We start from the raw sequence: 23,264 nt of genomic DNA on the forward strand, positions 1-23,264 counted from the left end.
GTGCCTGTAATCCCAGCTACTCAGGAGGCTGAGGCAGGAGAATTGCCTGAACCCAGGAGGCGGAGGTTGCGGTGAGCTGAGATCACACCATTGCACTCCAGCCTGGGTAACAAGAGCGAAACTCCATCTCAGAAAAAAAAAAAGAAAGTGAATGATTCTCAACTGAGCGAGAGTCCTAAGGGAAGGGAAAATTTCAAGAAGGAGAATGGCGGACAATGTCCCATGCCACAGAGAGGTTAAGGAAGACAAGAAATGGAAGTGTTCATTGGATTTGGCAATTGTGATTTCATTAGTGAACTAATGAAACTGATGACCTAAAAGAGACAGAAACCCTGTTACAGTGAGGGGTGAATGGCAGGTGGGAAGTGGGAAGTGGATGTCAGGATTTGGAATTCATCTCTTTTTAGGTGGCCATTGAAGTCATGGCCATTCTGTCACTTTAGCGGGAGTGAGTGAAGTAAGAAAAGCAGCCCTAGGGCCCAGCCTTGAATAATGCTAACATTACATAGAGGTAAGGAAATGAATCTACAAAGACAGAGAAGGAGTAGCCAGAGAGTAAGAGAAAAACCAGAGGACTCTGGGTTACTTAATCCAAGAGAAAAGGGTTTCAAGGAAGAGGAGTGGCCAGCAGAGTACGATGCTGCTGAATGGCCAAGCACGATGCCTGAAAAAGGCCATGGCATTCAGTGACTTGCAAATCACAGATGCCCTAGAATTATGGGGCATAGAAGTCAGATCAGGTTGAGAATGGGAACAATATACAACTTTTTAGAGAAGTAGAAGGGATCTTCAAGTCTGTGGACCCTTGGTTTCACTGTGAGGCCTCCTTCACATTCTCCTGAACCTATAAATGTGTAACTCTCATTAAAAAATCATGGCTTGCAATGAGTTCCTATATGGATTTTATTTATTTTTATTTTTTACAAGAAGTCTCGCTGTATTGCCCTGGCTGGAGTGCAGTGGCACGATCTTAACTCATTGCATCCTCCACCTCCCACGTTGAAGCGATTCTCCTGCATCAGCCTCCCAAGTAGCTGTGACTATAGGCATGTGCTAAAATGCCCAGCTAATTTTGTATTTTTAGTAGAGACAGGGTTTCACTATGCTGGCCAGGCTGGTCTCGAAATTCTGACCTTGTGATCTGCCCGCCTCAGCCTCTGAAAGTACTACGATTATAGGCATCAGCCACTGCTCCCAAACTTTTTTTTTTCTTTAAAGGTATGGTCTCCCTCTGTCACCCAGGATGGAGTGTAATGGCACAGTCACGGCTCACTGCAGCCTTGACCTCCCAGATTCAAATGATTCTCCTTCCTCAGCCTCCCAAGTAGCTGGCATTACAGGTGCCTGCCACCACACCCAGCTTCTTTTTGTATTTGTGCTAGAGAAAGGGGTTCACCACCTAGCCAGGCTGGTCTTGAACTCCTGACCTCAACTGATCTGCCCACCCAGACCTCTCCAGGTATTGCAATTACAGGCATGAGCCACTACACCGGCCTGTATTTTTTTCTTTTTTCTTTTCTTTGACACAGAGTTTCGCTCTTGTTGCCCAGGCTGGAGTGCAATGACACGATCTTGGCTCACTGCAACCTCTGCCTCCCAGGTTCAAGCGATTCTCCTGACTCAGCCTCCCGAGGAACTGGGATTATAGGCATGTGACACCACGCCAAGTTGATTTTTTGCATTTTTAATAGAGGTGGGGTTTCTCCATGTTCGTCAGGCTGGTCTTGAACTCCCAACTCCAGGTGATCCGCCCACCTCAGCCTCCCAAAGTCCCAAAGTGCTGGAATTACAGGCATGAGCCACCGAGCCCGACCTTTTTTTTTTTTTTAAGACGAAGTCTCATTCTGTTGCCCAGGATAGAATGCAGGGGCCTGATCTTGTCTCGCTACAAACTCCACCCCCTGACTTGAAGCAATTCTTTTTTTTTTTTTTTTTTTTAAGATGGAGTCTCACTCTGTCACCCAGGCTGGAGTGCAGTGGCACAATCTTGGCTGACTGCAACCTGTGCTTCCTGGGTTCAAGCGATTCTCCTGTGTCAGCCTCCTGAGTAGCTGGGATTACAGGGGTGCGCCACCACACACAGCTACTTTTTATATTTGTAGTACAGACGGGGTTTCACCGTGTTGATCAGGCTGCTCTTGAACTCCTGACCTCATGATCTGCCCACCTTGGCCTCCCAAAGTGTTGGGATTACAGGCATGAGCCACCTCACCGGCCGAGTTGAAGCAATTCTTGTGCCTCAGCCTCCCGAGTAGCTAGGATTACAGGCGCCCACCACCACACCCAGCGAATTTTTGTATTTTCAGTAGCAACAGGTTTTCACTCTGTTGGCCAGCCTGGTCTCGAACTCCTGACCTCAGGTGATACACCTGCTTTGACCTCCCAAAGTGCTGGCATTACAGGCATGAATCACTGCGCCCAGCCTGGATATCTTTTTCTTTTTTTTTTTTTTTTGGAGATGAAGTCTCACTCTTGTTTGCCAGGCTGGAGTGCAATGGTGGGATCCTGGTTCACTCACTGCAACTTCTGCCTCCCGGGTTCAAGCAATTCTCCTACCTCAGCCTCCCAGGTAGCTGGGATTACAGGCGCCTGCCACGATGCCTGGCTAATTTTTGTATTATTAGTAGAGATGGTGTTCCACCATGTTGGCCAGGGTGGTCTCAAACTCCTGAACTCAGGTGATCCACCCGCCTTGGCCTCCCAGAGCACTGGGATTACAGGGGTGAACCACCATGTCTGGCCAATGCGTTTCAGTGAGAGAACAAAGAGGATTAGTTTTTTTTCCCATGCAAATTGATGTGGATGACCTGCTGCTGCAGGCTTCATCTTCAGCCTCATCATGTCCCTTCTTACAAGTTATCCATTTGTAGACTGCTGATTCCTTTAGGGACGCTGGCCTCATAAACTTTTGGTAAAGCATTAGTGATTTTTCCATTCTTCTACTCAAGCCTCACCTTAAATTTTATGTTTGTTCTTCCTTCAATTTTAGCAGAACTCATTTTGCTCTGATAGGGGCCTTTTCCAAACTGATGACGTCTCCTTTTTAATGCCTCAAACTAGATCCTTTTGAGATATTTTTTAACGAGTTAGTACCAATTAATTTTGGTGCTGAAAGATTTTGCAATCTATGCGTAGTTTCTCGATAATACACATTTTCCATGGATTTTTTGAAGACTTCTTAAATAACTGTTGATATGATTGGGCTCTGTGCCCCCACCCAAATTTCATCTTAAATTGTAATCCTCATGTGTCAAGGGAGGAGCTTGGTGGGAGGTGATTGGATTATTGGGGCAGTTTCCCACAGGCTAATGTTGTGATAGTGAGTGAGTCTCACAGGATCTGATGGTTTTAAACAAGGCAGTTTTTCCTATGCTCACACTTCACCTTTAGTCTGCTGCCATGTAACATGTGTCCACTTCCGCTTCTGCCATGATTATAAGTTTCCTGAGGATCCCCCAGCCATGCGGAATTGTTAGTCAATTAAACCTTTTCGGCTGGGCACGATGGGTCACATCTGTAATCCCAGCATTTTGGGAGGCCGAGGCAGGTGGATCACTTGAGGTCAGGAGTTCAAGACCAGCCTGGCAAACATGATGAAACCCCATCTCCACTAAAAATACAGAAATTAGCTGGGCATGCTGGTGCCTACCTCTAATTCCAGCTACTCAGGAGGCTAAGGCCGGAGAAGCACTTAAACCTGGGAGGTGGAGGTTGCAGTGAACTAAGATTGTGCCATTGGACTTCAGCCTGGGTGACAAGAGCAAGACTCCATCTCATTAAAAAAAAAAAAAAAATTAAACCTCGTATCTATATATATTACCCACTCTCGGGTATTTTTTCTGCTAGTATGAAAACTGATTAATACAGCTGTGAAAGAAATGGAGATACACAAGTTAATGATGTTAATGAAGTCGTATTTTAAATATGAGAAAGTAAGTTTAGACGCCAAAGGAAATTTCTAGAAGGATGAATACCCAAGAGAAAGAGACAACTAATAGTGTAGGCTTCCTGCAAAGGCAGGTGAAAATGGAACCCAGGGTAGAGGTTAGAGGAGTCGGCCTTAGGAGAAGCAACGCTCATGAACCACCAGGCATGAGTTGATGCCGCTTGCCTCTTTGTCTAGCCCGTTGGCAGCCATCTCAAGGCTGTCTTCATGTCGGCATCTCCCTCTTTTGTTCTACTGGCCTTGCCTGTCCGGCTCTGCGTAAACTGCACTTCCCTACCCCACACTCTTAAATTTCTTCCACTGGCTCATTCATTTAGCAAACATGTACCAATCACTGACTGTGTGTCCCGCCCTGGGGGTCAGGGATTCAAATAAGTCCTATAGGACATGAAATAACTATAGGCCAGGCACAGTGGCTCATGCCTATAATCCTTGCACTTTGGGAGGCCAAGGCTGGTGGATCACTTGAGGTCAGCAGTTGGAGACAAACTTGGCCTACATGGTGAAACCCCATCTCTACTAGAAATACAAAAATTAGCCGGACATGGTGGCATATACCTGTAGTCCCAGCTGTTGGGGAAATGGAGGCAGGAGAATCATTTGAACCTGGGAGGCAGAGGTTGCAGTGAGCCAAGATTGCACAACTGCACTCCAGCCTGGGCAACAAGAGCAAAACTCTGTCTGGAAAAAAAAAAAAAAGAAGAAGAAGGCCCGGCACTACAGCTCACGCCTCTAATCCACCACTTTAGAAGGCTGAGGTGGGTGGATCACGAGGTCAGGAGTTTGAGACCAGCCTGACCAACATGGTAAAACCCTGTGTCTACTGAAAATATAAACAATTAGCCAGGTGTGGTGGCACTCACCTGTAATCCCCGCTACTCCAGAGGCTGAGTCAGGAGAATCACTTCAACTCGGGAGGTGGAGGTTGCAGTGAGCCGAGATCTGGCCACTAAACTCTAGCCTGGGTGACAGAGCAAGGCTCTGTCACAAAAAAAAAGGAAAGAAAGAAATGGGCGAAGCATGATGGCTTATGCAGGTAATCTTAGCATTTAGGAAGCCAAGACGGGAGGATTACTTAACTTCAGGAATTCAAGACCAGCCTGGATGACATAGAGAGACCCCATCTCTATTAAAAAATTTTTAGCCGGGCGCAGTGGCTCAAGCCTGTAATCCCAGCACGTTGGGAGGCCGAGGCGGGTGGATCATGAGGTCGAGAGATCGAGACCATCCTGGTCATCATGGTGAAACCCCGTCTCTACTAAAAATACAAAAGCTGAGGCAGGAGAGTTGCTTGAACCCAGGAGGCGGAGGTTGCGGTGAGCCGAGATTGCGCCATTGCACTCCAGCCTGGGTAACAAGAGCGAAACTCCGTCTCAAAAAAAAAAAAAAAAAAAAAAATTTTTAGCCGAGCTCGGTGGCTCAAGCCTGTAATCCCAGCACTTTGGGAGGCCGAGGCGGGTGGATCACGAGGTCAAGAGATCGAGACCATACTGGTCAACATAGTGAAACCCCGTCTGTACCAAAAATACAAAAAAATCAGCTGGGCATGGTGGCGTGTGCTTGTAATCCCAGCTACTCAGGAGGCTGACGCAGGAGAATTGCCTGAACCCAGGAGGCGGAGGTTGCGGTGAGCCGAGATCGCGCCATTGCACTCCAGCCTGGGTAAGGAGTGAAACTTCGTCTCAAAAAAAAAAAAAAAAAAAAAAAAAAAAAAAAAAAATTTTAAACTTAGGCCAGTGTGACAGAGCGTGGCTGCAATCCCAACTACTAGGGAGCTGAGGTGGGAGGATTGCTTGTGTCTGGTGTGTCGAGGCTGCAGTGAGTCACAGTCTTGCCATTTGCACTTCAGCCTGGGTGACAAAATGAGAACATGTCTCAAAAAAAAGAAGTTATACTAGGCTTATGAAATAATAATTATGAAATGATTTCTTTTCTTTGGAGATGGAGAGAAGTGGTCAAGTTGTCATTTACCATGCCTTCACAATTTTGGTCTTAAATAACTGGACTTTAGTATATATTAACATATAAGTTATGACTTGAAAATCCCATGTAAAAGCTGAATAGCATTGTTGTAACAGTAACATATGTCATTGTACTTCAGGATCATCCAGGGATGCAACGTTACCAACAAGGAGCTCGAAGCCACGGTCGACTCTGGCGCCCTGATGACAGCACCAGGTTTGGAGATTCAGCACCAGAAAGAAAGCAGGAAAGTGGTATTAGCCATACAAAAGAAGAGGAGAGGCCGGGTCTGGTGGCTCACGCCTATAATCCCAGCACCTCGGGAGGCCAAGGCGAAACGATCACCTGAGGTCAGGAGTTTGAGACCAGCCTGGCCAACATGGTGAAACCCTGTCTCTACTAAAAATACAAAATGTAGCTGGGCGTGGTGGCAGGCACCGGTAGTCTCAGCTACTTGGGAGGCTAAGGCAGGAGAATTGCTTGAACTCAGGAGGCAGAGTTTCCAGTGAGCCATGATCTTGCCACTGCACTCCAGCCTGGGCAACAGAGCAAGGCTCTGTCTCCAAAAAGAAAAAGAGAGAGAGAAGAGGAGAGGAGTATACAGCAGAGGAGTAAGTTTTGCCTCAAAGCAGGAATCTGATCAGATGTCAGAACTGAAATTATAATCTCATTGTTTTAGCAATTTTTATAAATTTAAAGTGTCAGAAAAAGGTAACGGTGAGGACATGCATTGCAGTTTGCAGGGACTTCATCACGTGTGACACGAGAGAAAAGTAAGAGCTGTTTCTAAAATCAAAAGCTGTTGTTCATCCTGAATTGAATTTCTAAATTTTGGTGGAGCAGAGTCGCTTTGAAGCCTTGTTCCCATCTAGTTATACTGAATCGCTGATGATAACTGTTGACTTTGGGTAGTGTAGAAGTCACAAGCATGTCCTTGTAGGACAAGTACAGGGAAGGACGGAACAAACTTTCATTGATGCAAACATTTAAATAGTCATGTTACTTCTGTATCCAGTATCCTAAAGTTTTGGGATCAGTTTTTGGTTTTTATTTGCTTTTATGAGCTTAGCATGAGGAATATTTGTAAACATCTCATTTTGTCTTCCTTCAGCATCTTTTCTATTAAGAAGTAAGATGTAGTTCTTGTTGGATTCTTGACAATCTAGTTTGTTTTATCTCAGGTCTCATGATCTGAGCGCATACCCTCTCCAGGAGGGAAACTGAACCAATGCCTGTTGTTGTTAGATGGCAGCTTTTAGTCCAGCTTGTTTTGTTTTGATGTTGATAAATAGTAACAGCATCCAAGTATGAAGCTAAGTGTGGTCAGTCACTTTACCAAATAGCTGTGAGTTTTGAGAAATTAATTTTTTGATACTGAATTAACCTCTTGGAAGTATTGAAAGGCATGAGCGATGTTAGTTTCTGCCTTCACTAGCATGCCTTTGTTTTGTCCACCAGGGAATGATCAGTTCATGGTTCACTCCTATATTAGGCCGTTCTTACATTGCTATAAGGAAATACCTGAGACTGGGTATTTGATAAGAAAAGAGGTTTGGCCAGGCGCAGTGGCTCATGCCTGTTATCCTAGCACTTTGGGAGGCCAAGGAGGGAGGATCACTTGACGTCAGGAGTTCGTGACTAGCCTGGCCAACATGGTGAAACCCGTCTCTACCTAAAATACAAAAAAAAATTAGCCAGGCATGGTGGCTCATGCCTGTAATCCCAGCTACTCGGAAGGCCAAGGGAGGAGAATCCCTTGAACCCAGGAGGCAGAGGTTGCAGTGAGCCGAGATTATACCACTGCACTCCAGCCTGGGAGACAGAGAGAGACTCTGTCTCAAGAAAAAGAAAAAGAAGGCCGGGCGCGGTGGCTCAAGCCTGTAATCCCAGCACTTTGGGAGGCCGAGGCGGGCGGATCACGAGGTCAAGAGATCAAGACCATCCTGGTCAACATGGTGAAACCCCGTCTCTACTAAAAATATAAAAAATTAGCTGGGCATGGTGGCGCGTGCCTGTAATCCCAGCTACTCAGGAGGCTGAGGCAGGAGAATTGCCTGAACCCAGGAGGCGGAGGTTGCAGTGAGCTGAGATCGCGCCATTGCACTCCAGCCTGGCTAACAAGAGCGAAACTCCGTCTCAAAAAAAAAAAAAAAAAGAAAAGAAAAAGAAAGAAAAAGAGAGATTGATTTGGCTCACAGTTCTGCAGGCTGTACAAGCGAGGCATCTCAGATTGCTCAGTTTCTGGGAGGCCTCACGGAGCTGTTACTCATGGCAGAAGGTGAAGCAGGGGCAGAAATCCCACATCACAGAGTTAGCAATTGAGTGAGTGTGGGGAAGAGGTGCCACACTTCACAACAACCAGATCTGTAAGAACTCACTATGGAGAGGACAGCACCAATCCATGAGGGATCCGCCCCATAACCCAAACACCCCACCAGCCCCCACCTCCAACACTGGGGATTATATTTCCATGAGATTTGGCTGGGGGCAAGTATCTAAACCACATCAACTATTCTTATCCTGTAAGAACAAAATGTTTAGACAACGTCCTTGAGCTTTTTCCTGAGTTTTGTCCATCCTGCCAGCCCTTCCTAACACGGCATCTGTTTGCGTTTACTTAGTAAATCACCGCTTTATGTTTGCCCAGCTTTTAGAAACAGGTAGCCCAAGAGGCAGGTACAAGAGCCACCAAAAATGATTAAAAGTGAATGATTCTCAACTGAGTGAGAGTCCTAAGGGAAGGGAAAATTTCAAGGAGAATGGCTGACAATGTCCCATGCCACAGAGAGGTTAAGGAAGACAAGAAATGGAAGTGTTCATTGGATTTGGCAATTGTGATTTCATTAGTGAACTAATGAAACTGATGACCTAAAAGAGACAGAAACCCTGTTACAGTGAGGGGTGAATGGCAGGTGGGAAGTGGGAAGTGGATGTCAGGATTTGGAATTCATCTCTTTTTAGGTGGCCATTGAAGTCATGGCCATTCTGTCACTTTAGCGGGAGTGAGTGAAGTAAGAAAAGCAGCCCTAGGGCCCAGCCTTGAATAATGCTAACATTACATAAAGGTAAGGTAATGAATCTACAAAGACAAAGAAGGAGTAGCCAGAGAGTAAGAGAAAAACCAGAGGACTCTGGGTTACTTAATCCAAGAGAAAAGGGTTTCAAGGAAGAGGAGTGGCCAGCAGGGTACGATGCTGCTGAATGGCCAAGCACGATGCCTGAAAAAGGCCATGGCATTCAGTGACTTGCAAATCACAGATGCCCTAGAATTATGGGGCATAGAAGTCAGATCAGGTTGAGAATGGAAACAATATACAACTTTTTAGAGAAGTAGAAGGGGGCTGGGCGCGGTGGCTCAAGCCTGTAATCCCAGCACTTTGGGAGGCCGAGGCGGGCGGATCACGAGGTCAAGAGATCAAGACCATCCTGGTCAACATGGTGAAACCCCGTCTCTACTAAAAAATACAAAACATTAGCTGGGCATGGTGGCACGTGCCTGTAATCCCAGCTACTCAGGAGACTGAGGCAGAAGAATTGCCTGAACTCAGGAGGCGGACGTTGCGGTGAGCCGAGATCGCACCATTGCACTCCAGCCTGGGTAACAAGAACGAAACTCCGTCTCAGGAAAAAAAAAAAAAAAAAAAAGAAGTAGAAGGGATCTTCAAGTCTGTGGACCCTTGGTTTCACTGTGAGGCCTCCTTCACATTCTCCTAAACCTATAAATGTGTAACTCTCATAAAAAATCATGGCTTGCAATGAGTTCCTGTATGGATTTTATTTATTTTTATTTTTTACAAGAAGTCTCGCTGTATTGCCCTGGCTGGAGTGCAGTGGCACGATCTTAACTCACTGCATCCTCCACCTCCCATGTTGAAGCGATTCTCCTGCATCAGCCTCCCAAGTAACTGGGATTATAGGCATGTGACACCACACCAAGCTAATTTTTTGTATTTTTAATAGAGATGGGTTTTCTCCATGTTCGTCAGGCTGGTCTTGAACTCTCAACTCCAGGTGATTCACCCGCCTCAGCCTCCCAAAGTCCCAAAGTGCTGGAATTACAGGCATGAGCCACTGAGCCCGACCTTTTTTTTTTTTTTAAGACGAAGTCTCATTCTGTTGCCCAGGGTAGAATGCAGTGGCCTGATATCGGCTCACTATAACCTCCACTCCCTGAGTTGAAGCAATTGTTTTTTTTTTTTTGTTTTTTTTTTTTGAGATGGAGTCTCACTCTGTCGCCCATGCTGGAGTGCAGTGGCACAATCTTGGCTGACTGCAACCTCTGCCTCCTGCGTTCAAGTGATTGTCCTGCGTCAGCCTCCTGAGTAGCTGGGATTACAGGGGCGCGCCACCACGCACAGCTACTTTTTATATTTGTAGTACAGACGGGGTTTCACTGTGTTGATCAGGCTGCTCTTGAACTCCTGACCTCATGATCTACCCACCCCGGCCTCCCAAATTGTTGGGATTACAGGCATGAGCCACCTCACCGGCCGAGTTGAAGCAATTCTTGTGCCTCAGCCTCCCGAGTAGCTAGGATTACAGGCGCCCACCACCACACCCAGCGAATTTTTTAAATTTCAGTAGCAACAGGTTTTCACTCTGTTGGCCAGCCTGGTCTCGAACTCCTGACCTCAGGTGATACACCTGCCTTGACCTCCCAAAGTGCTGGCATTAGAGGCACGAATCACTGCGCCCAGCCTGGATATCTTTTTCTTTTCTTTTTTTTTTTTGGAGATGAAGTCTCACTCTTGTTTGCCAGGCTGGAGTGCAATGGTGGGATCCTGGTTCACTCACTGCAACTTCTGCCTCCCAGGTTCAAGCAATTCTCCTACCTCAGCCTCCCAGGTAGCTGGGATTACAGGCGCCTGCCACGATGCCTGGCTAATTTTTGTATTATTAGTAGAGATGGTGTTCCACCATGTTGGCCAGGGTGGTCTCAAACTCCTGAACTCAGGTGATCCACCCGCCTTGGCCTCCCAGAGCACTGGGATTACAGGGGTGAACCACCATGTCTGGCCAATGCGTTTCAGTGAGAGAACAAAGAGGATTAGTTTTTTTTCCCATGCAAATTGATGTGGATGACCTGCTGCTGCAGGCTTCATCTTCAGCCTCATCATGTCCCTTCTTACAAGTTATCCATTTGTAGACTGCTGATTCCTTTAGGGACGCTGGCCTCATAAACTTTTGGTAAAGCATTAGTGATTTTTCCATTCTTCTACTCAAGCCTCACCTTAAATTTTATGTTTGTTCTTCCTTCAATTTTAGCAGAACTCATTTTGCTCTGATAGGGGCCTTTTCCAAACTGATGACGTCTCCTTTTTAATGCCTCAAACTAGATCCTTTTGAGATATTTATTTGTTTGTTTGTTTGTTTGTTTGAGGTGGAGTTTCACTCTTGTTACCCAGGCTGGAGCGCAATGGCGCGATCTCGGCTCACCACAACCTCTGCCTCCTGGGTTCAGGCAATTCTCCTGCCTCAGCCTCCTGAGTAGCTGGGATTACAGGCACGTGCCACCATGCCCAGCTAATGTTTTGTATTTTTAGTAGAGACGGGGTTTCACCATGTTGACCAGGATGGTCTCGATATCTTGACCTTGTGATTCACCCGCCTTCACCTCCCAAAGTGCTGGGATTACAGGCTTGAGCCACCGCGCCCGGCCTTTTGAGATATTTTTTAACGAGTTAGTACCAATTAATTTTGGTGCTGAAAGATTTTGCAATCTATGCGTAGTTTCTCGATAATACACATTTTCCATGGATTTTTTTGAAGACTTCTTAAATAACTTGATATGATTGGGCCACACCCCACCCAAATTTCATCTTAAATTTTAATCCTCATGTGTCAAGGGAGGAGCTTGGTGGGAGGTGATTGGATTATTGGGGCAGTTTCCCACAGGCTAATGTTGTGATAGTGAGTGAGTCTCACAGGATCTGATGGTTTTAAACAAGGCAGTTTTTCCTATGCTCACACTTCACCTTTAGTCTGCTGCCATGTAACATGTGTCCACTTCCGCTTCTGCCATGATTATAAGTTTCCTGAGGATCCCCCAGCCATGCGGAATTGTTAGTCAATTAAACCTTTTCGGCTGGGCACGATGGGTCACATCTGTAATCCCAGCATTTTGGGAGGCCGAGGCAGGTGGATCACTTGAGGTCAGGAGTTCAAGACCAGCCTGGCAAACATGATGAAACCCCATCTCCACTAAAAATACAGAAATTAGCTGGGCATGCTGGTGCCTACCTCTAATTCCAGCTACTCAGGAGGCTAAGGCCGGAGAAGCACTTAAACCTGGGAGGTGGAGGTTGCAGTGAACTAAGATTGTGCCATTGGACTTCAGCCTGGGTGACAAGAGCAAGACTCCATCTCATTAAAAAAAAAAAAAAATTAAACCTCGTATCTATATATATTACCCACTCTCGGGTATTTTTTCTGCTAGTATGAAAACTGATTAATACAGCTGTGAAAGAAATGGAGATACACAAGTTAATGATGTTAATGAAGTCGTATTTTAAATATGAGAAAGTAAGTTTAGACGCCAAAGGAAATTTCTAGAAGGATGAATACCCAAGAGAAAGAGACAACTAATAGTGTAGGCTTCCTGCAAAGGCAGGTGAAAATGGAACCCGGGGTAGAGGTTAGAGGAGTCGGCCTTAGGAGAAGCAACGCTCATGAACCACCAGGCATGAGTTGATGCCGCTTGCCTCTTTGTCTAGCCCAGGCGTCCCCAAACTTTTTACACAGGGGGCCAGTTCACTGTCCCTCAGAAGGTTGAAGGGCCGCCACATACGGTACTCCTCTCACTGACCACCAATGAAAGAGGTGCCCCTTACTGAAGTGCGCCGGGGCCAGGCGGGGGGGGGCGGATAAATGGCCTCAGGGGGTTGCATGCCGCCCACGGGTCGTAGTTTGGGGATGCCTGGTCTAGCCCGTTGGCAGCCATCTCAAGGCTGTCTTCATTCGGCATCTCCCTCTCTTGTTCTACTGGCCTTGCCTGTCCAGCTCTGGGTAAAATGCACTTCCCCACTCCACCCTCTTAAATTTCTTCCACTGGCTCATTCATTTAGCAAACATGTACCAATCACTGACTGTGTGTCCGGCCCTGGAGGTCAGGGATTCAAATAAGTCCTTGTGCCTGTGGAACTCATGTTTCAGTGTTGGCAAGAGACAAGTGGCAATAATCAGATCATGATGCACGATGTCAGAAGGGTCGTAGTAGCACGGGGTGGTGTGGGAGCCTCCTGCCCCTAAGCCGCAAGTGTTGGTGGAGAAAATCCCTCAACCAGATCAGCTGGCAAAACCACAGGAGCGCCCTCCCTCCTGCTAAGCAATTTTTAAAACCCATCTTGAATTGATATCCTTTCCCAGCGCCACCTTTCTTCTTCTAATTTGCCACCTTGCTCTCATTTCTTATGTTGCAGACAAGGCGGGTAAGGACCACTTCCTCATAAAGCATAATTTTATGTCCTTAATAACTATAGGCCAGGCACAGTGGCTCGTGCCTATAATCCTAGCACTTTGGGAGGCCAAGGCAGGTGGATCACTTGACGTCAGCAGTTGGAGACAAACTTGGCCTACATGGTGAAACCCCATCTCTACTAAAAATACAAAAATTAGCCGGACGTGGTGGCATATACCTGTAGTCCTAGCTATTCGGGAGATGGAGGCAGGAGAATCATTTGAACCCGGGAGGCAGAGGTTGCAGTGAGCCAAGATTGCACCACTGCACTCCAGCCTGGGCAACAAGAGCAAAACTCTGGAAAAAAAAAAAAAGTAAGGCCAGGCGCCATGGCTCACGCCTGTAATCCAGCACTTTAGGAGGCTGAGGTGGATCGATCACGAGGTCAGGAGTTCGAGATCAGCCTGGCCAACATGGTGAAACCCTGTGTCTACTAAAAATATAAACAATTAGCCAGGCGTGGTGGCACTCACCTGTAATCCCCGCTACTCCAGAGGCTGAGTCAGGAGAATTGCTTCAACTAGGGAGGTGTAGGTTGCAGTGAGCCGAGATCTGGCCACTAACTCTAGCCTGGGTGACAGAGAGAGACTCTGTCACAAAAAAAAAGGAAAGAAAGAAAGAAATGGGCGAAGCATGATGGCTCATGCAGGTAATCTTAGCATTTAGGAGGCCAAGGCGGGAGGATTACTTAACTTCAGGAATTCAAGACCAGCCTGGATAACATAGAGAGACCCCATCTCTATTAAAAAATTTTAAAACTTAGGCCAGTGTGACAGAGCGTGACTGCAATCCCAACTACTAGGGAGCTGAGGTGGGAGAATTGCTTGTGTCTGGTGTGTCGAGGCTGCAGTGAGTCACAGTCTTGCCATTTGCACTTCAGCCTGGGTGACAAAATGAGAACATGTCTCAAAAAAAAGAAGTTATACTAGGCTTATGAAATAATAATTATGAAATGATTTCTTTTCTTTGGAGATGGAGAGAAGTGGTCAAGTTGTCATTTACCATGCCTTCACAATTTTGGTCTTAAATAACTGGACTTTAGTATATATTAACATATAAGTTATGACTTGAAAATCCCATGTAAAAGCTGAATAGCATTGTTGTAACAGTAACATATGTCATTGTACTTCAGGATCATCCAGGGATGCAACGTTACCAACAAGGAGCTCGAAGCCACGGTCGACTCTGGCGCCCTGATGACAGCACCAGGTTTGGAGATTCAGCACCAGAAAGAAAGCAGGAAAGTGGTATTAGCCATACAAAAGAAGAGGAGAGGCCGGGTCTGGTGGCTCACGCCTATAATCCCAGCACCTCGGGAGGCCAAGGCGAAACGATCACCTGAGGTCTGGAGTTTGAGACCAGCCTGGCCAACATGGTGAAACCCTGTCTCTACTAAAAATACAAAATGTAGCTGGGCATGGTGGCAGGCACCGGTAGTCTCAGCTACTTGGGAGGCTAAGGCAGGAGAATTGCTTGAACTCAGGAGGCAGAGTTTCCAGTGAGCCATGATCTTGCCACTGCACTCCAGCCTGGGCAACATAGCAAGGCTCTGTCTCCAAAAAGAAAGACAGAGAAGAGGAGAGGAGTATACAGCAGAGGAGTAAGTTTTGCCTCAAAGCAGGAATCTGATCAGATGTCAGAACTGAAATTATAATCTCATTGTTTTAGCAATTTTTATAAATTTAAAGTGTCAGAAAAAGGTAACGGTGAGGACATGCATTGCAGTTTGCAGGGACTTCATCACGTGTGACACGAGAGAAAAGTAAGAGCTGTTTCTAAAATCAAAAGCTGTTGTTCATCCTGAATTGAATTTCTAAATTTTGGTGGAGCAGAGTCGCTTTGAAGCCTTGTTCCCATCTAGTTATACTGAATCGCTGATGATAACTGTTGACTTTGGGTAGTGTAGAAGTCACAAGCATGTCCTTGTAGGACAAGTACAGGGAAGGACGGAACAAACTTTCATTGATGCAAACATTTAAATAGTCATGTTACTTCTGTATCCAGTATCCTAAAGTTTTGGGATCAGTTTTTGGTTTTTATTTGCTTTTATGAGCTTAGCATGAGGAATATTTGTAAACATCTCATTTTGTCTTCCTTCAGCATCTTTTCTATTAAGAAGTAAGATGTAGTTCTTGTTGGATTCTTGACAATCTAGTTTGTTTTATCTCAGGTCTCATGATCTGAGCGCATACCCTCTCCAGGAGGGAAACTGAACCACTGCCTGTTGTTGTTAGATGGCAGCTTTTTTTTTTTTTTTGAGACGGAGTTTCGCTCTTGTTACCCAGGCTGGAGTACAATGGCGCCATCTCGGCTCACCGCAACTTTCGCCTCCTGGGCTCAGGCAATTCTCCTGCCTCAGCCTCCTGAGTAGCTGGGATTACAGGCACACGCCACCACGCCCAGCTAGTTTTTTGTATTTTTAGTAGAGACGGGGTTTCACCATGTTGACCAGGATGGTCTCGATCTCTCGACCTCGTGATCCACCCGCCTCGGCCTCCCAAAGTGCTGGGATTACAGGCTTGAGCCACCACACCTGGCCGAGAAATTAATTTTTTTGTACTGAATTAACCTCTTGAAAGTATTGAAAGGCATGAGCGATGTTAGTTTCTGCCTTCACTAGCATGCCTTTGTTTTGTCCACCAGGGAATGATCAGTTCATGGTTCACTCCTATATTAGGCCGTTCTTACATTGCTATAAGGAAATACCTGAGACTGGGTATTTGATAAGAAAAGACGTTTGGCCAGGCGCAGTGGCTCATGCCTGTTATCCTAGCACTTTGGGAGGCCAAGGTGGGAGGATCACTTGATATCAGGAGTTCGAGACCAGCCTGGCCAACATGGTGAAACCCTGTGTCTACTAAAATATAAACAATTAGCCAGGCGTGGTGGCACTCACCTGTAATCCCCGCTACTCCAGAAGCTGAGTCAGGAGAATCGCTTCAACTCGGGAGGTGTAGGTTGCAGTGAGCCGAGATCTGGCCACTAAACTCTAGCCTGGGTGACAGAGAGAGACTCTGTCACAAAAAAAAAGGAAAGAAAGAAAGAAATGGGCAAAGCATGATGGCTCATGCAGGTAATCTTAGCATTTAGGAGGCCAAGGCGGGAGGATTACTTAACTTCAGGAATTCAAGACCAGCCTGGATAACATAGAGAGACCCCATCTCTATTAAAAAATTTTAAACTTAGGCCAGTGTGACAGAGCGTGACTGCAATCCCAACTACTAGGGAGCTGAGGTGGGAGGATTGCTTGTGTCTGGTGTGTCGAGGCTGCAGTGAGTCACAGTCTTGCCATTTGCACTTCAGCCTGGGTGACAAAATGAGAACATGTCTCAAAAAAAAGAAGTTATACTAGGCTTATGAAATAATAATTATGAAATGATTTCTTTTCTTTGGAGATGGAGAGAAGTGGTCAAGTTGTCATTTACCATGCCTTCACAATTTTGGTCTTAAATAACTGGACTTTAGTATACATTAACATATAAGTTATGACTTGAAAATCCCATGTAAAAGCTGAATAGCATTGTTGTAACAGTAACATATGTCATTGTACTTCAGGATCATCCAGGGATGCAACGTTACCAACAAGGAGCTCGAAGCCACGGTCGACTCTGGCGCCCTGATGACAGCACCAGGTTTGGAGATTCAGCACCAGAAAGAAAGCAGGAAAGTGGTATTAGCCATACAAAAGAAGAGGAGAGGCCGGGTCTGGTGGCTCACGCCTATAATCCCAGCACCTCGGGAGGCCAAGGCGAAACGATCACCTGAGGTCAGGAGTTTGAGACCAGCCTGGCCAACATGGTGAAACCCTGTCTCTACTAAAAATACAAAATGTAGCTGGGCGTGGTGGCAGGCACCGGTAGTCTCAGCTACTTGGGAGGCTAAGGCAGGAGAATTGCTTGAACTCAGGAGGCAGAGTTTCCAGTGAGCCATGATCTTGCCACTGCACTCCAGCCTGGGCAACAGAGCAAGGCTCTGTCTCCAAAAAGAAAAAGAGAGAGAGAAGAGGAGAGGAGTATACAGCAGAGGAGTAAGTTTTGCCTCAAAGCAGGAATCTGATCAGATGTCAGAACTGAAATTATAATCTCATTGTTTTAGCAATTTTTATAAATTTAAAGTGTCAGAAAAAGGTAACGGTGAGGACATGCATTGCAGTTTGCAGGGACTTCATCACGTGTGACACGAGAGAAAAGTAAGAGCTGTTTCTAAAATCAAAAGCTGTTGTTCATTCTGAATTGAATTTCTAAATTTTGGTGGAGCAGAGTCGCTTTGAAGCCTTGTTCCCATCTAGTTATACTGAATCGCTGATGATAACTGTTGACTTTGGGTAGTGTAGAAGTCACAAGCATGTCCTTGTAGGACAAGTACAGGGAAGGACGGAACAAACTTTCATTGATGCAAACATTTAAATAGTCATGTTACTTCTGTATCCAGTATCCTAAGGTTTTGGGATCAGTTTTTGGTTTTTATTTGCTTTTATGAGCTTAGCATGAGGAATATTTGTAAACATCTCATTTTGTCTTCCTTCAGCATCTTTTCTATTAAGAAGTAAGATGTAGTTCTTGTTGGATTCTTGACAATCTAGTTTGTTTTATCTCAGGTCTCATGATCTGAGCGCATACCCTCTCCAGGAGGGAAACTGAACCACTGCCTGTTGTTGTTAGATGGCAGCTTTTAGTCCAGCTTGTTTTGTTTTGATGTTGATAAATAGTAACAGCATCCAAGTATGAAGCTAAGTGTGGTGAGTCACTTTACTAAATAGCTGTGAGTTTGAGAAATTAATTTTTTGATACTGAATTAACCTCTTGGAAGTATTGATAGGGCATGAGCGATGTTAGTTTCTGCCTTCACTAGCATGCCTTTGTTTTGTCCACCAGGGAATGATCAGTTCATGGTTCACTCCTATATTAGGCCATTCTTGCATTGCTATAAGGAAATACCTGAGACTGGGTATTTGATAAGAAAAGAGGTTTGGCCAGGCGCAGTGGCTCATGCCTGTTATCCCAGCACTTTGGGAGGCCAAGGAGGGAGGATCACTTGACATCAGGAGTTCGTGACCAGCCTGGCCAACATGGTGAAACCCATCTCTGCCTAAAATACAATAACTCGGAAGGCCAAGGGAGGAGAATCCCTTGAACCCAGGAGGTAGAGGTTGCAGTGAGCCGAGATTACACCACTGCACTCCAGCTTGTGAGACAGAGAGAGACTCTGTCTCAAGAAAAAAAAAAAGAGAGATTGATTTGGCTCACAGTTCTGCAGGCTGTACAAGCGAGGCATCTCAGATTGCTCAGTTTCTGGGAAGCCTCAAATAGCTTTTACTCATGGCGGAAGGTGAAGCAGGACCAGACAGCCCACATCCCGGAGTGAGCTAGAGAGTGAGTGTGGGGAGGAGGTGCCGCACTTTACAACAACCAGATCTGTAAGAACTCACTATGGAGAGGACAGCACCAAGCCATGAGGGATCCGCCCCATAACCCAAACACCCCACCAGGCCCCACCTCCAACACTGGGGATTATATTTCCATGAGATTTGGCTGGGGACAAGTATCCAAACCACATCAACTATTCTTATCCTGTAAGAACAAAATGTTTAGACAACATCCTTGAGCTTTTTCCTGATTTTCATCCATCCTGCCAGCCCTTCCTAACACGGCTTCTGCTCGCGTTTACTTAGTAAATCACCACTTTATGTTTGCCCAGCTTTTAGAAACAGGTAGCCCAAGAGGCAGGTACAAGAGCCACCAAAAATGATTGAAAGTGAATGATTCTCAACTGAGTGAGGGTCCTAAGGGAAGGGAAAATTTCAAGAAGGAGAATGGCTGACAGTGTCCCATGCCACAGAGAGGTTAAGGAAGACAAGAAATGGAAGTGTTCATTAGATTTGGCAATTGTGATTTCATCAGTGAACTAATGAAACTGATGACCTAAAAGAGACAGAAACCCTGTTACAGTGAGGGGTGAATGGCAGGTGGGAAGTGGATGTAAGGATTTGGAATTCATCTCTTTTTAGGTGGCCATTGAAGTCATGGCCATGGATTCTGTCACTTTAGGGGAAGAGAAAAAAGAAGAGAAGTAGACCTATGTCCCTGCCTCGAAAAACTAACATTACACAGAGATAAGGAAATGTATCTACAGAGACAGAGAAGGAGTAGTGAGAGAGTAGGAGAAAAACCAGAGGACTCTGGGTTACTTAATCCGAGAGAAAAGTGTTTCAAGGAAGAGGCATTGTCAACAGGGTTGGATGCCGCTGAATGGTCATGTATGACACTTGACAAAGCCCTACAGATCATTGATGACCTAGAATTATGGGGCAGGGAAGCCAGATTCGGTTGAGAAAGGAAACAATATATACAACTTTTTAGAGAAGTATGAGGGATCTTCAAAAGTCTGTGGAGGGCAGTTTCTCTCATGCTGTTCTCCTGATAGTAAGTCTCAGTAGATCTGATGGTCTTAAAAGTGGCAGTTTTTCCTATGCTCACAATTCGCCTCTCACCTGTTGCATGTAAGACATGCCAGCTTCACCTTCTGCCATAATTGTAAATTTCCTGAGGTCTCCTGAGCCATTTGAAACAGTCAATTAAACCTCTTCTCTTTAGATATTACCCAGTCTCGGATATTTCTATCAGTGTGAAAACGGACTAACACAGCTGTGAAAGAAATGGAGATACATAGGTTAATAGTGTTAATGAAGCATTATTTTAAATGTGAAAAAAGTAAGTAAGTTTAGAAGCCAAAGGAAATTTCTAGAAGGATGAATACCCAAGAGAAAGAGACAACTAATGGTGTAGGCTTCCTGCAAAGGCAGGTGAAAATGGAACCCAGGGTAGAGGTTAGAGGAGTCGGCCTTAGGAGAAGCAACGCTCATGAACCACCAGGTATGAGTGGATGCCACTTGCCTCTTTGTCTAGCCCATTGGCAGCCATCTCAAGGCTGTCTTCATGTCGGCATCTCCCTCTCTTGTTCTACTGGCCTTGCCTGTCCAGCTCTGGGTAAACTGCACTTCCCTACCCAACACTCTTAAATTTCTTCCACTGGCTCATTCATTTAGCAAACATGTACCAATCACTGACTGTGTGTCCGGCCCTGGAGGTCAGGGATTCAAATAAGTCCTTGTGCCTGTGGAACTCATGTTTCAGTGTTGGCAAGAGACAACACTGTCTTATGTTGCAGACAAGGCGGGTAAGGACCACTTCCTCATTAAGCATAATTTCATGTCCTTAATAACTATAGGCCAGGCACAGTGGCTCATGCCTATAAGCCCAGCACTTTGAGAGGCTGAGGCAAGCAGATCATTTGAGGTCAGCAGTTGGAGACGAGCCAGGCCTACATGGCAAAACCCTGTCTCTCAGCATTTCGCAGGCCAAGGCAGGAGGATCACTTAAGTTCAGGAGTTCAAGACCAGCCTGGATAAGATGGAGAGACCCCATCTCTACTAAAAAATTTAAAACTTAGCCCAGTGTGAGAGAGTACCTGCAATCCCAGCTACTAGGGAGCTGAGGTGGGATGATTGCTTGAGTCTGCAATGTCGAGGCTGCAGTGAGTTGCGATCATGCCACTTTTACTTCAGCCTGGGTAACACCGTGAGACCGTGTCTCCAGACAAAAAAAGAAATTGACCAGACTTATAAAATAATAATTTTGAAATGATTGCTTTTCTTTGGAGATGGAGAGAAGTGGTGGGCAAGCTGTCATTTACCATACCCTCACTTTGGTTTTAAATACTTGGGTTTAGTATATAATAATTAATACATAACTTAGGACTCAGAAAATCTTATGTAAATGCTGAATAGCATTGTTGTAACAGTAACATATTTCGTTGTACTTCAGGATCCTCCAGGGATGCAGGTTAACCATCCAGGAGCTCGAAGCCGAGGTCGACGTTGGCGCCCTGATGGCAGCACCAAATCTGGAGGTTCAGCACCAGAAAGAAAGCAGGAAAGTGATATTAACCAAAGAAAAGAAGGAGGAAGAGAGTGCTAAGTCCAGATGGCCTTAGGTGTCCTGACTGTCTAGGTAGCCAAAGAGCACACTTAAGCAATCCGGAAGTGCCTTCAGGGCAAAGAATAGAGAGAAAGTGGGGTCGCTGTACTGGTGGGGTACACTGCAGAGGAGTGAGTTTTGCGTCAAAGCAGGAATTGGATTGGTGGTTCAGAATTGGAAGTACAATTTCATTGTTTTTGTAATTTCCGCAAATTAATTTTAAAGTGTCAGAAAAAGGTGAAGGCGAGAACATGCATTGCAATGTGCAGGGGGGAATATGAAGTGAGGACTTCATCACGTGTGACACGAAAGAAAAGTAAGAGCTGGTTCTAAATCAAAAGCTGTTGTTTGTCCTGAATTGGATTTTCTTTTCTGTATGTTTTTTCTTTTTTTTTGAGACAGGGTCTCACTCTGTTGGCCAGGCTGGAGTGCAGTGGCACAATGTCTGCTCACTGCAACCTCTACCTCCTGGGTTGAAGTAATTCTCCTGCCTCAGCCTCCCGAGTAGCTGGGATTACAGACATTTTTAGTAGAGATGGGGTTTCACCATGTTGGCCATGCTGGTCTTGAACTCCTGACCTCAGGTGATCCTCCCACCTCGGCCTTCCAAAGTGCTGGGATTATAGGCATGAGCCATCGTGCCTGTTTGTTCCAATCTAGTTCTATTTAGTTGTTGATGATAACTGTTGACTTTGTGTAGTGTAGAAGCAACAAGCATGTCCTTGTATTACAAGTACAGGGAAGGATAAAACAACAAACTTTTGTTGATGCAAAAATTTAAATAGTCATGTTATTTCTGCATCTAATGTTCTAAAGTTTTTAGATTAGTTTTAGTTTTTCGTTTGCTTACATGAGCTTAGCATGAAGAATATTTTGAAACATCTTCTTTTGTCTTAAGCTTTTTTTTCTATTAATAGGTAAAAATGTAGTATTTGTTTGACTGTTGACAATCCCATGTGTGTTTGATCTTAGGTCCCATGATGTGAGTGCATACCCTCTCCAGGAAGGAAATTGCACCATTGGCAGTTCCTGTTAAACGGCAACTTTTCGTCTCAGCTTGTATTGGTGAAATAAATAGTAACAGCATTCAAGTATGAAGCTAAGTGTGTTTATTAACTTCACTAAGTAGCTGTGAGTTTTGAGAAATTTTTTGATACTGAATTAACCTCTTGGAAGTATTGATAGGGCATGAGCGATGTTAGTTTCTGCCTTCACTAGCATGCCTTTGTTTTGTCCACCAGGGAATGATCAGTTCATGGTTCACTCCTATATTGGGCCTGTTATTGTCTGGCTGTGTCCCCACCCACATCTCATCTTGAATTCTCAGGTGGTGTGTGAGGGACCCAATGGGAGGCAACTGAATTATGGGGGCAGGTCTTGTGCCGTTCTCATGATAGTGAAGAAATCTTGCAAGATCTGATGGTTACATAAATAGGAGTTCCCATGCACAAGCTCTTTTGTTCCTGCTGCCATCCATGTAGGACATAACTTGCTCCTCCTTGCCTTCTCCCAAGATTGTGGGGCCTCCCCAGCCATGTAGAACTGTGAGTCCATTAAAACCTGTTTTTCTTTTTTTTCTTTTTTTTTTTTTGAGACGGAGTTTTGCTCTTGTTACCCAGGCTGGAGTGCAATGGCGCGATCTTGGCTCACCGCAACCTCCGCCTCCTGGGTTCAGGCAATTCTCCTGCCTCAGCCTCCTGAGTAGCTGGGATTACAGGCATGCGCCACCATGCCCAGCTAATTTTTTGTATTTTTAGTAGAGACGGGGTTTCACCATGTTGACCTCGTGATCCACCCACCTCAGCCTCCCAAAGTGCTGGGATTACAGGCTTGAGCCACTGCGCCCGGCTAAAACCTGTTTCTCATTCCAGTTTCAGGTATGTCTTTATCAGCAGCATGAAAACAGACTAATACAGGCTATTCT

At 45.5% G+C, this 23,264-nt stretch overlaps 1 protein-coding gene across 8 annotated transcripts in view; it reads left to right on the top strand.

The window, feature by feature from the left end:
- UPF3B (UPF3B regulator of nonsense mediated mRNA decay) overlaps positions 1–22,566 on the top strand; it is a 59,102-nt gene extending 36,536 nt beyond the window's left edge. For 2 of the 8 annotated variants that reach the window (XM_003931080.3, XM_074391878.1), the window contains 3 exons: positions 6,048–6,258; positions 14,497–14,707; positions 16,920–22,566. The gene's annotated coding sequence lies outside the window, so the exon portion shown is untranslated. Of the gene's footprint in view, positions 1–6,047; positions 6,259–14,496; positions 14,740–16,919 lie in introns of all 8 variants that reach the window. The other 6 variants (XM_074391875.1, XM_074391873.1, XM_074391874.1 and 3 more) reach the window with 6 other exon arrangements.
- The last annotated feature ends 698 nt before the right edge of the window (positions 22,567–23,264 follow it).

The sequence above is a fragment of the Saimiri boliviensis genome, chromosome X (assembly GCF_048565385.1).
Source record: "Saimiri boliviensis isolate mSaiBol1 chromosome X, mSaiBol1.pri, whole genome shotgun sequence".
Classification (NCBI taxonomy): Eukaryota; Metazoa; Chordata; class Mammalia; order Primates; family Cebidae; genus Saimiri; species Saimiri boliviensis.